We start from the raw sequence: 15,717 nt of genomic DNA on the forward strand, positions 1-15,717 counted from the left end.
GTAATAAACTCATTTCTAATCCTGTCCATCCTCATCACTCCCAACGAAAACCTCAACATCTTCAGCTCTGCTACCTCCAGCTCCACCTCCTGTCTTTTACTCAATGCCATTGTCTCTAAACCATACAACATCGCAGGTCTCACCACAGTCCTATAAACTTTCCCTTTCATGTTTGCAGATACCCTTCTATCACAAATCACTCTTGCTATCACTTTTCTCCACCCACTCCACCCTGCCTGCACTCTTTTCTTCACTTCTCTAACACACTCTCCATTACTTTGCACTGTTGATCACAGGTACCTGAACTCCTCCACCTTCTCCACCTCTTCTCCCTGCAACCGCACCACTCCACTGTCCTCCCTCTCATGCACACACATGTACTCTGTCTTACTCCTACTGACTTTCATTCCTCTTCTCTCCAGCATGTACCTCCACCTCTTCAGGCTCTTCTTAACCTGCTCCCTACTCTCACCACAAATCACAATATCAACTGTTAGCTTTGCTTAATTCTTAACATTGTTTGTATTAAGAATTATATTTGATTTTTTCTTTTAGAGAATCCTCTTGGTGAACATCCTAGCACCATTTGTGCTTTTCAATACATTTGTTCAAGTATAGTTTAAAGGATGATGTATTTGAGATTTTACTCAACATTATTGTGGACTTGAGAGAAAAAATAAGTGTTTTATGTTCAAAATGTGGAGCTAATTACTCTGTCTTCTTATGATAGCTGATAACAGCTGAAAGAAATGTATTGCTTTGCATTATTCAGCTCCTGAACTGACTTTGACTTCAAATCATTTACTGTGTTAGCAAATGAGCATACATGCTTATTTGCTAATTGGTTATTAAAAGTCTTCTGAAAATTCTTCCCTCAAGTTCATTTTCTCATTGATACCAGTTCATAAAGCTCGCTCTGCTCCTGAAGTCCAACTAAATAGAAACCCTTGTAGAATTTGTAATGGATTTATTGATTAGAATGGGAATCGTATTGTCTTTATCGAAACGCTAATGGTCTTTGTGGGTCTCTACTGGTAATTTCGTTTGCCATTTATTAAAGGCATGTTATACCTAGTATATTACATGTTGGTATATCCACTGGAACCAATTAGGATAACATAAAACAGATTCTACAATGTTTCTACAATGATTTCATTGGTTGCATGATAATTTAATGATGTTCACAAACACACGGTGTAATGGAAACGATTTTGTATTGGTTTTAATGATTAACAGCTGAAAGTTTGTAATGTATTTTAGTGAAAACCATTGAAATCTCCTAATAGGTTACTCAAAGCAGGCTACCCCTTCCATTAATATGTACTTGAGTGTGAAATCCTGTTAACAAATCGGTCAAATTGTATTGGATTATGACTAATTTATAAATTTTCTGCATTTAATGCAATCTAAAATGTTTTGTTGTTGTTGCTTTAAACTTGAATCACCATTTAATGAGGAAAAGCCATCCAACCCATATGGCTACACAACCGAGTCAAAGATACTTAATGTAAGCACATCATTTTAAATATGCTTTAGTAACTATAAAAGACCACGTTTCTATTAGTTCCCAATTCAATTGATTGACTTTTACAAGTCGTTTATCCATCCATTAAACAGATGGTGGAATGATTTGACTGTTTTGTAAACAATATTTTTAAATTAATGTGTTTCCATATGAACTACCAGGTGTTATTTTCAACCAATCATATATTACAAATACAGATTGTTCAGAAAAGCATATCAAGTTATTAATTAGACTCACAAACCAAAAGCTATCTGTAGCAATCAAAACTGGTTGTGATCCAGTTGCCTGTCATTTGGATAGTAATGAAATAAAATATGAGGAGGAACAGAATCTGATCTCACTGTTACTCTGGTATAATTTGGTGTCACAGTGTGAGGAATTGCTGGAAAATCTCTGACACTTCATTGTTCTCTATTGTTAGCAGTGTGCAGAGGACCACAGGGGACTAAAATATATGCTTGTTATCCTGGAACCACTGGGATACAGTCTAAGTCTCCAATTCTATAGCTAAAAAAGTGGAAGAAATCTGAATTAAATAAACCAACCACAAACACACAGTGATTCACACAAGTACATACAGCTTTGCCACAGGGCTATGAATGTTTTGGAGCAAAAAGTCACCAGTAGTTTTTTTACCAGTAGTAAGTAGTTTTTTAAATATGTGTGTGCAAATTAAAAATTATTTTATTGTTTATTATGTAAATTGTTTTGGCTGATTTTTATTCAGGGTGCCAACACTAATGAAAGCATAGACAAGCAGTCTTTCTCAAGGATTTACTTTTTTATCTGACTCTGCTAAACAAAATGCACAGTATGCATTTTAAGTAAAAACTGGCAAATATTTCACTGGCTGCTTACCAAAGTGGTGCATTTCACCTGAGCAGCCCAGCTCTACCCTGTCCACAGTGTATATAACCTTTTTTTTTTTTGTCTGAGCAATATGTGAATACTGAATCTGAAAAACTTTTGAACCTAAGTGAGTGCACCCCTCACATTTCAGCAACCATTTTAGTAGATCTTTCCAAGGGACAATACTATAGAAATGAGCCTTGGATATATTTTAGAAAAATCGATGTACCGTTTCTATAGCAGTACATATTTAGTGTCCTCTAAAAATAACTCAACATACAGCTAATATTGTCAAAAAAGCTAGCAACAATAGTCCATCAGAGAAATTGAGTCCTCGTGCTGTGCGCCAGGTGCAGAGGCTGGCTTAAAAAACAAGCGCATGAGTGCAGCCAGCATTGCTTTAGAGGTTGCAGAAGCAGAAAAACTGCTTGTCAGTGTTTAAACCATACACCACACACTCCAACAAGTCAGTTTGTAGGTAACCTCTTCTGAAGATGGCTTACAAGAAAACCTGCAAACAGTTTGCTGAAGACGACCTGTTCAAGAGCATAAATCACTGGAACCATGTCCTGTAGTCTGATGAGAATAAGATAAACTTGTTTGACTCAGATGGTGTCTAGCATGTGTGGTGATGCACTGGCTAGGAGTACCAAGAAAATTGTGTCTTGCCTACAGTCAAGCATGGTGGTGGCAGCATCATGGTCTGGGGCTGCATGAGTGCTGCTGGTACTGGGGAGCTGCGGCTCATTGAGGAAAATATAGATTTAAAAATGTATTTTGACATTCTAAAGCAGAACATGACGCCCTCATTTAGATTGCCAAGATGTCAACTGTCTTGCTGAGGAAGCTGAAGGTAATGGAGTGGCCAAGTATGTATCCAAACCTGAACCCTATTGAGCACCTGTGGTGCAGAAGGTGGAGAAGTGCCATGTATCTAACATTCAGCAGCTCTGTGATGTCATTATAGCAGGAGTGGAAGAGGATCCCAGCAACAACCTATGAGATACTGTACATACTGCTTGGTATTGCCTTCCCTTATATTCTGGATATCATAATTTATTGTGGACATTGACAAGCACTTGTCCAAATGCATAGATATATTTCCATGTTAAGTGGTATTTTATTATGCCAAAGCAGCATCTCCATAAGCTGTGCAATGCTTGCTGGAATTTTCACATAAACATGTAGATGCAGTCTTATTAGTTAAAATGTCTCGTATAAAATTTTCATAGAGTAATAGCAGATCATTCACATGACTTTTACACAGTATATTTTGCCAAGAAGCCTTAGTATATCCTATGTGGCACTGTGAAATATTTTTGTGGCTAATGCATAGGGAATGTTGAACACACGTTCCATTCCGTCTCGTCTTGTCTCGTTGTATAGTTCTTTTAACAATGGACGTTGTCCCAAAACAGCTTTACAAAAATAGATAGAATGTCAATTCATTACAGTTTCATCATTGTTCAGGTTATCAAATGTTCACTATTCGACACTTGAATGTAAAAACTGTTCATGGCAATTGAAGAGGTTTATATACATTTATAGTGTGTATTAATACATGGATATTCATTTGAAAATGTGTGTAACATGATTCAAGTATTGAATGAAATATAATGAAAGAATTATTTTATTCACTCATTGTGATCCACATAGAATATTCATGAGGAAAATATGTAATTAATTTATAGGAAACAAAGAAGTAGTCCATTCACAGCTAATTGACACCCGTGCTAATAGAAAGCCCTTTTCAAGAAAATCACAAGTGTGTTTTGGCTAATCAAAACAAATTTGTAATAGAGAAGCTGAACAGTTTTTTTTAGAGCATTGCCAGTAGGCAAAAAGGTTGATTAAAGAAAAAAAAAAGCTCTTTGGCTCATGCTGATGACCGGATTATGAGACATTTTCAATTTCCGCTGGGCATCCTCTTGGAAGCATATTCTGAATCTGAGCCAGCACTGGAGAGATCATAATGAAGAAATCGATTGTTTGGATTGCATCCTGTCTCAATTGCAAGTCACACTGGGTATGATATCGTATTTCTTCCAAATAAATAAGTGATGTAAAATGTAATTATACAATGCCAGCACTCCTACAACTTTTAGGTACCTGTTGTATTTCTCAATAGGTACTTCGATTTGGGAACTCTCACTCACCTCTGTGGCTCGTCATGTCAGCTGTATGGGAGAGCTTCATTCTCAGCTGAATTTTCACAAACCTAATTGGCAAAAAATTACTTCACCCATGCGAAAATAAAGGCATCAATAGACTAACCATTATCATTGCTTTAATCTGTAAGTGATGTGTATTGGTCTGATTGATAGAATTTCCAGACAGATGAATATTCATACAGGTAATATAATTGCACTTTATTAGGATAAGCACACTCGCATTTGTTTCTCTTTTTGTTCCTCTTTTTTCAAACATTGTTTTAAATTATTTGACCCCATTAAGGGGTTCTGTAACTGAGCACATATGACTGCATGATGCAAATTGTATTACATGCAATGCTAAAACCTTTTCACTCAACTATAACCAGGATGAAACAGTTATTAAAGATGACAAATTATTAAATTGGTATATATAATAAATACTGAAACCATTTTAGTTTTGCTAACCTTCATTGTTAGATATTTTGGGAGTTAATATGTTCTGTCTATTTCTGTCAAAATCACCACTGCTGTCTGATGCAAATCCAAGATCCTGACATAATTCAGCGGCTGTGTCTCTTCTTACCCTCCAGAAATGCTTCATTTGTCTTAATATGTCTAGATGTCTAATTTGGCTCCCTTTCTGATGTAAAACGTCCTACATGGATACCTGAATGATGAATGGTGTAATCTCGAACATTGTTCTGTTCTCATTCCCGGACTCATATTCAAAATATTTCAATACCGAACATGTTTTTAATCTACTTATACTTCAAAGTGCACAATTTTAGAAGAGTAATGACACCCAGAAGTGGAAAGGTTTTCTTTTGAGGGTGGTTCCTCTTAAGGTTTTTCAATCATGTTTAGTCAGAATGTTAAGAGGTTAAGGCCTCTATCGCCTCTGTTCATTAGAGACCCAAATCTACATCTGGACTTCTGTAGAGCTGCATTTTATTGATTATTTTTTTAATGTGACCTCTGTCACACTGTATAATCAATAAATAAATTATAACCATTATAACACATTATAAAAACAAGTAAGTTTTTCACATTGTCACATGCAAATACAAAATTCACCACACAAACCCTGGTGAAATGGAGGCTTTCTTCCTTAACCTTGTAGTGATTCTGTAAACTGCCATCTGACTCTCTGTACTGAAGATGCTGAAGCAAAAACATTTGTGTGATGTGTGTCAGTGCTTTTTTTTGTTTTTCCTGCTTTGCTCCGCACTGAAGGTGCTTGTTTTGTTTCATTGTGTACTGTAATGTATAATGGTTGGAATGACAATAAACGCCTGCTTGACTTGACACCAATGAAACTAAGATTGCTGCACAACATCAAGAAAACTGGGGGTGCAAAGCAGCCAAAGTGACTCATCTTAGTTCGGAAGTTTAAAAAGTGTACCAATCCCAATGGTGGGCTGTGCATTTCACACCTTGGCCTTCAGTGGTGCCCTACCTGAGTTAATCCACCTCTTAATACCATCATTATGATGCCAAAGCTAGAGACACATTAATATTATACAGAAACTCAGTGTAACAGAGCACTGCATCACAGACAAGTATCCCATACAATGAGAATGAATGCAATTAGTAAAGCAGGAAACCCAAATAACAAATAATTTCTCTTTTCACTGCAGCCACAGCTGCACTGCCCGCATACATTATCTCTCGCAGAAGCATCAATATTAACCTCATAAAATGAGCCTGTTTTTTCTGTTTATTTTTGTCCGTGCATTGCACTTTTCCTGGGAATCTGAAATGAAGGCAAGTTGTGTGTTTTTGTGCAAATTGTCAGGAAAGAAAAAAATACAAAAATATACATCAAGAGTTAAGAGTCAAGAGGCTTTTGGTTCATTAAAGAGCTTAACAACTGTTTTGGCTGACCTATTCCCCCAATGTCCATCTTTTCTTTAAAAGTCTAGTGTATCTGGGACCAAATCTATTTTTTCTCCTCTGCTAGCCATTGTGAAATGAGAAAACAGCAATTAAATCAACACAAATATATTTGAGCTTGTGCAGATGCGGGTTGTTAGCTCCGACTAGTGCGCTCTCTGAACATTCAACCAAAGGATGTGAAAATGTTGATGTGTTCGGACGCCTTCTAGAGGGCTCCCGAGTAGGCATGCCCAAGTAAACATGTCAAAGTCTTTTTAAACCAATCAACAGCATTAAGCAACATGCAGTTTAGGCTAGGGAAGGTTGCAGGCACTGACTCTAAAGGCCTTATGGCAGACAGTACATTTGACCCTGGCAATACATAATATGAAGGCTAAAATTTGATTGGATAGAAATTTTAAGCTAAATTACACCCAACCAGAAAAAACGCTATGAAATGAATAGAATTGACTATTGGAAATTATTTAATGCATATTCATGGACAAAAATATATTCAAATGTATGTCAGTGATTCTGCAAAATATTATCCCTGACTTACAAACATTTGAGTTATGCTTCGCAAATGAAACTTTCATAGATGTGATTAAATCACAGAAGTAGCTTATGTGTTTACTGGACACTGGTGCAAGTGGTTGTACAGTAGTACAGTGCTCGATCAAAGCCCAGGATGTCCGGAAACAAGCAGAAAAGAAGCTGTGATGTGGAGGGGACTGTTAAAAATGTGCAAAAACAATAACAGTGGGAAAAAAAGAGATTGGACCAAAGCAAAAAGATGGTAGACTTCACTCATTCTTATATCATGAATCATTCAACCATCGACACAATTCTAAAGAACAAGGACAAGATCATAGAACGTGTGAAGTCTGCTGTGCCAATGAGGTCAACAGAGGCAAACAGACTTGCGAACGTGATGAAACGGAACAAAGACAAAGCAAAAACAATTGCTAGTATTCCAGGAAAAGGTAGGTCTACACCCATCATTTGTAGATAGGCAGTGACTAAGCTGTTTGGACACCGAGGGGAATTTGATTCCAGTCTGTTTGTGCTACAACAGAGAAGAATTTTGATGTTCTGTATACCTACCTCTTCCCCTGAGAGAAGGTGGGACCAGTCGAAAAGTGCTGGTAGATCTGAGGGAGCAGAGCTTTGAGGTAAGAGGGTGCTGGTCCATTTTTGACTTTGTAAGCAAGCATCATGGTTTTAAATTTGATGCTTGCAGCTACTGGAACTCAAGTCGCACAGCTGCGTTTTGGATCATTTGCAGTGGGCGGATTGTGTTCAGAGGTAGACCTACCAGCAGAGCGTTGCAGTAGTACAATGTTGAAATGACAAGAGATTAAACAAGCATCTGAGAAGCCTGTGTGGCTAAAAATGGTCGAATCCTTCTGTAGAGAAGGAACCGACAAGAGCGTGTCACATTAGCAACGTGAGGAAAAGGACAGTGGATTGTCCATGGTTATGTCCATGGAGATGAATCACTTGATATGACCAGCAGTTCAGTTTTGCTGGGATTGAGTTTCATTTGACCACTCATCCATGATGATATGTCTGCCAGACATGCTAGGATCTGGACAGAAGCTGTGGTATCTGAGGAAGGGAGTAAGAAAACCCATGTGATGATATAACTTCACCAGGAGAGTGTACTCCATACATCAAAATACAACATGTAAAAAAACAAACCCAAGTGAAATGCAGGCTCTCTTCTTCCACCTAGTGGCGGTTCAGTGATTTGCAGTTTGAACCTTCTGCCTCTCCGTAGTGAAGATGCTGAAGCTGAAACCTGTGTGTGTGTAGTGTGTGTGTCAGTGCTTTTTTTTTGTTATTCCAGCTTTGCTGCGTGCAAACACGGAAGATTTCTTTTTGTGTTTTTTTTTTTCTTGGAAACGCGACGTGCACGAAGCCGCACGAGCGTCACGGAATAGCGGCCGAAATGCTCTTTGTGCCGACATGCACGCGCGGTATCCTGCTCCATTTCGGCGTCACCGCGCTGTGCTCGCGCTCCGGGCTGCACATCCTGAATTAACAGACCAGGAGGAAATAACGGCGAGCGGCTGCACGCCACATTGCATTGCGTTTCCTCTGGATATGATGCGCATTTCATCACAACCTGCTCCCATGCACGCTTTATAAAATCAGTATTTGTGGTGGAATGGACGCTTCTTCTAAAAAATAACACGATTAATACAAACCCCTCCAGGCTGCTCTGCTAGTCAGCGGCTGAACTGCTTAAACAAAGAAATGCATTCTTAAAGAAGGCGGCACAGGCTGGTTTTGCCATTAAGGTAACAAAATATATGTCTAGTTATACATATGAACATTGTTTTCATCATCATTTCCAACGAATGCATGCATGTAGTGCTGATATTACAACCCTTTTTTCCTCCTTTTTGTTTGTTTGTTTTTATTTAAAGCCATCCTATAAGCCTGCCATCTTGCTGAGATGGAGCTTATTTCAGATCAGAAAGCACAAGCTTTGGATTATGTTATTATTCTGAGCTGCAACACGACTAATACTCTACCTGGAGCTGATTTGTTATCAAACATGCACTTATTATTGGAAAGAAAGAAAGAAAGAAAGAAAGAAAGAAAGAAAGAAAGAAAGAAAGAAAGAGGAACGGTACCACAGCTGTTTACAATCTCTTCTTGTGTCACATCTGCAGTGTCTTGACTTGGCCAACTGGCAAGCAATGCATCCTACCACACAGCTACACAAGTTTATCACCATATGCTTCAATGATACTCCTGTGTTCAATTATTAAAAAATGTTTTAAGTAGGGTTTTATTTTTAATTTTTTTTCATATTACGTTCCAAAAAACTTGTTACGGCACCTAACACCTGATTTGAGTTTGCAAAAATAAAATGCACCCAAGTTTTTTTAATTATTATGAATTATTATGAATTATTGTTATTTGTTCTCACAATAAAGTGTTGGTCCGGAGCACTAAGCAGGTGAGTTGTACCGGTTTAAAAGCTTTTGCATGCAGAACGGTGGCTGTGTGCCGATATGAATGATTTATACAGTACACCGTGGTATTCAGCTTGCACTTTACTCACTATTAAATCCCTCTAGAAGAAAGAAAGCTGCCTTTTTGGCTGGAGATGAAGGCGGTCTCATTTAGAAGTCAGGATCGGACAAACTCCCTTAAGATGGTCTTATTTTAATACAAACTGAATTAAAATAAAGTTAAAATTTTTTTAAACGTCATCCTTTGAAGTAAACATGTTTTAATGAACTTACATGTTGCTCCAAATAATTGATGTTACTGGTGTGTTATTATATTTTCTAATATAAAGCAATGAAGTAAGCAATAAAACACAATCTAGCATGCTGTTTCGGAAAAATAAACTGTTTTATACATATTATACAGGATTAATTCTTCCTATGTTGTAACAATTATTTTTGCAAACAAACGTCATGCTTTTAATTTGTTTAGAGTTTTGAAATTGTTATGGAATATCTGTAAATGTAAGATAGATATCACTTATGCTATTAAAGAAAACAAAAACAACAGTCATTACCTCACTTTTTTTCTTAATAATACTAAGAAGCTTGTCAGGTTACAGAGAACCTTTAGTCCTCAGTCATAAAGAATTTCCTGTGGTGGAAAAATGACAAAAACAAACAAAAAAAACCTGATTGCTACTTGATACTGATACTATTGACTCCATTGAATTGAATATCCTACAGATATTCTACCTATGAGAAAATATTGTATCTGTATGAGCATATTAATAAACGCCTGTACATACACCTGCACTCAGAAAATTAATCAACATCTAACCAATCAGCACTGCAATGCAAGTTTTAATGCTTGATCATGCAAAATCATCAAAAAATCAAGCATTACAATGCGCTTGTAATCGAACATGAGCATGTTGGCACATGGCCTGCAGAACAAGGATCTTCAAGGATAATTCCTCATATGGAACCTTCTCGTGTATCGTTCTACTTGGAACATGTTTTTTCCTTGTAGGGAAGCCAACAAACCTATGGATCCTCAAAACACTTTCACTGTTTTCTTTTAAATTGTGAAGTATAAAGCATTATAGTGTGCACAAATATCGAGCAATTTTAAATGAAAACAAATTTTTTTCCTACATTCTCAGCCAAAAAGGCTGTTGAAGGGCTCTTTGGATAATCAAGAGTCCTCAGCTTTCTGAAGAGGTTCTGAATTGTAGGCCTCTTTGATAGAAAACACTGTTGTAGACAGCATAGAACCATTCTCTGCCTCTCTATTCAAAATTAAAATATTGTTTAAGATGCTGCACTTGGTTTGGGGGGGAGCAGACTATGTAGGCAGTATATATAGGCAGTATTGTGCTCCTGAAACAAACACTGTTCTGTACAGACGGCAGCTTTGTGAAAGCAGAACAGATTGGGTGGCAGGATTGCGTTGATCCTTCAGAGCAGCAAGTGAAAGTCAGTTTCTCTAAAGAACCCTGACATTCCATATACAGCAGATAAACAAGCAGACAATTGTAAAGTGAATGTGCGATATTGCACCGTTGTAACATCTTGCACGGGGACTTGATTGGCGAAAATTTCACATAAATGCGTTTCGAGTGAGGTTGATCCAGAGGAGGACCCCCTTAAAGAGAGGTTTGTAAGGAGTGTCCAGTTTTAATGGTTTAACATTTAGCAGTAGAGATGTAGGTTTTTCTGATGGGAGAGCCTTTACTGTTTTTTTGGGGGCGTTTAAAGCTTAACTAACCAGTTTAGTAACTAAAAAACGTGCAGCGTCATCCGTTATTGAATAAAAGATCGAAATTGTCAGTGGCTACACTCTGTGGTTTTGTTTTACGCTGTTATCTTGAGTAAAACCCAACTTCTAAATGGATCATTAATGTGATGTTAGTCAGCTGTGAGACATTTCTTTTGTGCTTCAAACATCTATTTCTATGTTTTTCTTTCTTCTTTTTTCTTTTAAGTCCGCTTGTATTCAATTCTGTCACTTTGAAATAGCTCAGGGCGTTGCCTGTACTTGAGTTGTGGTGAGAAATTCGACCACAGGTTTGACGTTGCGTGCGCTGTGAAGATACAGGAGGTCCGATCTCTAATTTCTGAGGTACTGAAGGAGCCGGTTTCTGGTATGCCTGTTGCCTTTCAGGTTCTCCTACTGTCTTCTTCCTCGCTTATTTATGTATCTTTACATTTACATGTTCTTGTTTCATTTTTATTTAATTACTTCTGCTTGAATTGTCCCTAGTTTTCACTGCGTATGTGAATTTGTGTGCATTGATCCCTGTGGTTGACTGGTACTGTGGTGTATTCTTACCTTGTGCACAGTGTTTGCAGGATAGGCTTTAGTTCTACCTTTAGGTCTTATGGGGAAAAAGCACTGTTAACTGCTATTTCAGTTCCTCCTTCACTTCTACTATGGATGGATAGATTAAATTTGATTGATAGATTGAGGTACGTACCAAACCGTAAATCTTGTGTACCGTTAGACCCCTTGTGATGTCATTATGGAGAGGTGGAAGAGGATCCTAGTGCAACCTGTGCAGTGAATTTCATGCCCAGGAGGTTTAAGACAGTGCTAGATAACAATGGTGCTCACACAAAATCTTGACACCTTAGACACAGTTTTGACATGTTCACTCAGGGTGTACTCACTTTTGTTTGTTATTTTGGCAATAACAGCTGTATGTTGAGTTATTTTCAATGGACAGTAAATCTATACTGCTATATAAGCTGTACATTGACTAATATATCCAAGTTTGATTTCTATAGTATTGTCCCCTGAGAAGATCTACTATAATGGTTGCTGAAATGTGAGGGGTGTACTCACTTTTTGTAATATTTATTTTTTTTTTTTAGCCCAGTTAATATGAACTTTTAATATATTCAACAAGTCTTGGCTTACTACTACTACTACTACATTGTGCCACTCATCCAAGAAACGCCTATTTGCCGACTTCCCAATATTATATTCCAGCAAATTAATTTGCTGGGACGTGGAAAGATCAATTAGTAACCAGGGCTTGTTGTCATGGGAACAGTAAGAGCCCTTGTTGGATGGCTTCATTTAGTACAGTGATCATTTTCTCCTACCCTCGGTTCAGTTATAGTGCTACACATATTTTATTTGAGACGTTAGTGTACACACCCAAAAAAAGTATTTACACCATCAGGACATGTCTGTGGGTTGCGGCCAAATTTTTCCATTGTGTAGGTGTTTAATGAGATGACTAAGGAAATAAATGTATTTTTTAGTGCACCTGATAGCTACGACATGAAGGTGGGCTGAAATGGGCTGCAAGCCGCTGAACAAGAGAAGCTGCTTCTACTTTGTCTTTAAACATTTCATAAGGACCAACTGGTTATGAACTGCATCTGCTGATTTTATGACCAACTTTATAGAGTCAACACTTAGCATCAGGTCGGGAAGATCGACAGGACCCTTGTCACCTCCTCAGTCACTGTTTTTTGGGTTTGGAGCAAACGTTCTACAGTGATGACATTATTTTGTGTAGAGCTGATTATAGCTGCAGAATTTTAGGTATTCGGTCTGTTTTACTGTGGCTTTTTATTCTTCTGTCTTTGCTCGGAAACTTTTTTATGTGGCTCGTTTTGAAGAAGGGTAGGGTCACACTTTTTTTTTTTTTGTTGCCATATTTGTGTATGTGGGATTTGGACTTATAACTCACAAAGCTCTTGAACACTTTCACAGTGCTTTTAAAATCTAAGTATTTGTTTCAAAGTTTTTTTTGTACCTGCCTGTTAATCCTGTGGATAACATATCATGGTCTAGAATAGTTCTTAGTTGATCAATTATTTAAAAATGTTTCCTTTTTTTTATGTGTCATCATGGGCAAGGCCTGTGCTTGTCCATATAAAAGCTCTTCAGATGGTAAAGTCTTGTTCTACAGTGAGAGCTCATTAGCAATAATCCGGGGTTGTTTTTGTGTTTGTAATGGTGCATCGTCTTGCTTCTCTCGCATTACCTTTTTCAACCATGCCTAGTTTTTTGCAAAAAGAAAAAAAGCCATAAATAGAAGCAAAAATTTGCAGTTATTTTACTCACTTTTTCAGATGACCTTTTTCTAAATGAAAACATGGTTGTTTAATGTCTTTGCTTCCTCGAACTGATTGAGAACGATATTTCTTTTTATGTAACACAGTCAGGGGTTCTTCATCATCAACAGTAAACAATATCATTTTATCAAGTCGCATAATAGTTAGAATTGATTATAACGCTAAAAAATCTGATATCAGATATGACTCTTTGGATCTCTGACACCATCTGTGCCTCTGATGTTCAACCTCTGCTCAAACGAGTGTAGAATAACTCTGAAAACACATGCCATTTTGTCTAGATCATTATCCTGATTGAATACAACAGGCATGGGTGAAGGCGGTGATGTGAAATTCAGCACTGTTAAAAAACAGTCACTTGTTCGTCTCCTGGCTGTTTTACATGTTTAGCATACAAAGCTACTGTCATATTAGTTTAGTAAGGATAGGGACTGAGGGATACCGTGTTTTAGGAGGAACTGCACTTTATACTGCACTGTAGTAAAGTCAGGTACTGCTGTAGGGTGAGGAGGCCTGGGGTGCAGTCAACAGTCCAATTCATCTCAAAGGTGTTCAATAGGGTTGAGGTGAGACCTCTTTAGCAGGCCACTCATGATGTTCCACTCCAACCCATGCAAACTATATTTTAATAGAGTTTGCTTTGTGCGCAAGGGCATCGGAGCTGGAACAGATTTGGGCCTCCTAGTTCGAGTGAGGGGGGAAATGTAACGCTATCAAACATTCTATACAATTGTGTGCCTCAATCTTGAAAGTAGCAGTTTGTGAACAGTTTTATGGTCATATGTGAAGAACCACAAGTCAAGTATTCCAATACTTTTGTCCATATAATGTCAGTGTATATATATATATATATATATATATATATATATATATATATATATATGTCAAATCATGTCTTCCATTTTGTGTAGATTTTAAAGCCCCCGCCTGTTGCTTCAAATAGAAAAATAAACCAAATCACTTTAGCACCAATGATTTGTTTATCTATATTTACAATAAATATAATTCTATAATTAAAAAAGCCTATACAGTAAGTCCTCGCCACATTGCGGTTCAAAAATTATAATTTAAAATAAAAAAAAAATCCACTGGTGAGTACCCATATAGAATTTTTTATGTTACAATTACATAGGTTTAAGGATCTTAAAAGTGCAGAGCAGAGGAATGGTTTATAAGAGTGTCGGGACGGTTTATAAAGATATACTTGTATTCTGTATAATGGACTGTATAGATATTCGGTTGCCACCTCGTGGATTACTGTATTCTTAATTGCAAATACATGTTAGTGTTTATTTCCAGGTACAACAATTAGAATAAAAATACATATTTTACCTCAATATTAAGACTTTTAGATCAGATAACGATTGTCAGTGGTGTTTTTCCAATGAGATTGACACTGAAGAGTTGAATCATTTCTAAATACTAAATTAAAATAGCAAAAATGTCTAAGGTGGTGGTTAGTTTGCTTCACATCTTCAAGCTGATTTTAGGGACATTACCACAACAGTGTCTTGGATTGGTGCAAAAGCAGTCTAGTTAGCACTTCAGGTTTAAAACAAGCATTAAAATTCACAAATGCTTGCTTGTATTTTGGTCTATACAGGCTCATTATGGAAAGGCACTAGGCAGTGCGACCTCTAAGAAAAAAAAAGAATTTACTATAATCTAGCTGCTGTCTAGTTTTCTTTGTTAATTCCTTTTTTAAACATTTTCCACTAGATTTAATTTTGGTGCTTTAAAAAAATAATAATAATAAAAAAAAACCTTGTGGAACTATTTAACAAGAACACACATAACTTAACAAAAATAGTCTGTGTACCTTATGTAATGGTGTAACATCCTTATATAAAAGCCTGATAAATGATGCAGTATACTGACTTTGAGATCTAAAATAAATTAAAAAAAGAAACTAAAGAATTTTCTTTTGGATCTTTTTCTACTTACAATAAATTTGTATAAGGCTGTGAAACAGAGTGGACTTAAGTGTAAAAAAAAAGAAAACGCAAACTAAACACACCATGGTGGTATGGTGAGATATTTTTAGCTTCAAGACATTTATTTATGCATTTATTTAATGCTCATAAGAGCATGTGCTTCCCTTTTCTTATATACCTTATATAACTATCTTATTTATACGCCAATGAGTTTTTTTTTTATTTTTTTAAGTTGAAGAATGTCACGTTTCATCTATTTAGAGTTGTACTAGATTTTCTGTAACATCCATAAAACAGGCTTTTGTCAAGCAGCATCTCCATAG

The 15,717-nt window shown here is 36.9% G+C and overlaps 1 protein-coding gene across 3 annotated transcripts in view; it reads left to right on the forward strand.

Annotated features, from left to right (window-relative positions):
• The first annotated feature begins 8,146 nt into the window (after positions 1–8,146).
• Positions 8,147–15,717, forward strand: part of b4galt2 (UDP-Gal:betaGlcNAc beta 1,4- galactosyltransferase, polypeptide 2) — a 145,482-nt gene continuing 137,911 nt past the window's right edge. For all 3 annotated transcript variants that reach the window (XR_014533697.1, XM_083541814.1, XM_083541815.1), the window contains exon 1: positions 8,147–8,705. The gene's annotated coding sequence lies outside the window, so the exon portion shown is untranslated. The remainder of the gene's footprint in view (positions 8,706–15,717) is intronic.

Source organism: Silurus aristotelis (assembly GCF_946808225.1).
Source record: "Silurus aristotelis genome assembly, chromosome: 5".
NCBI classification, from domain to species: Eukaryota; Metazoa; Chordata; class Actinopteri; order Siluriformes; family Siluridae; genus Silurus; species Silurus aristotelis.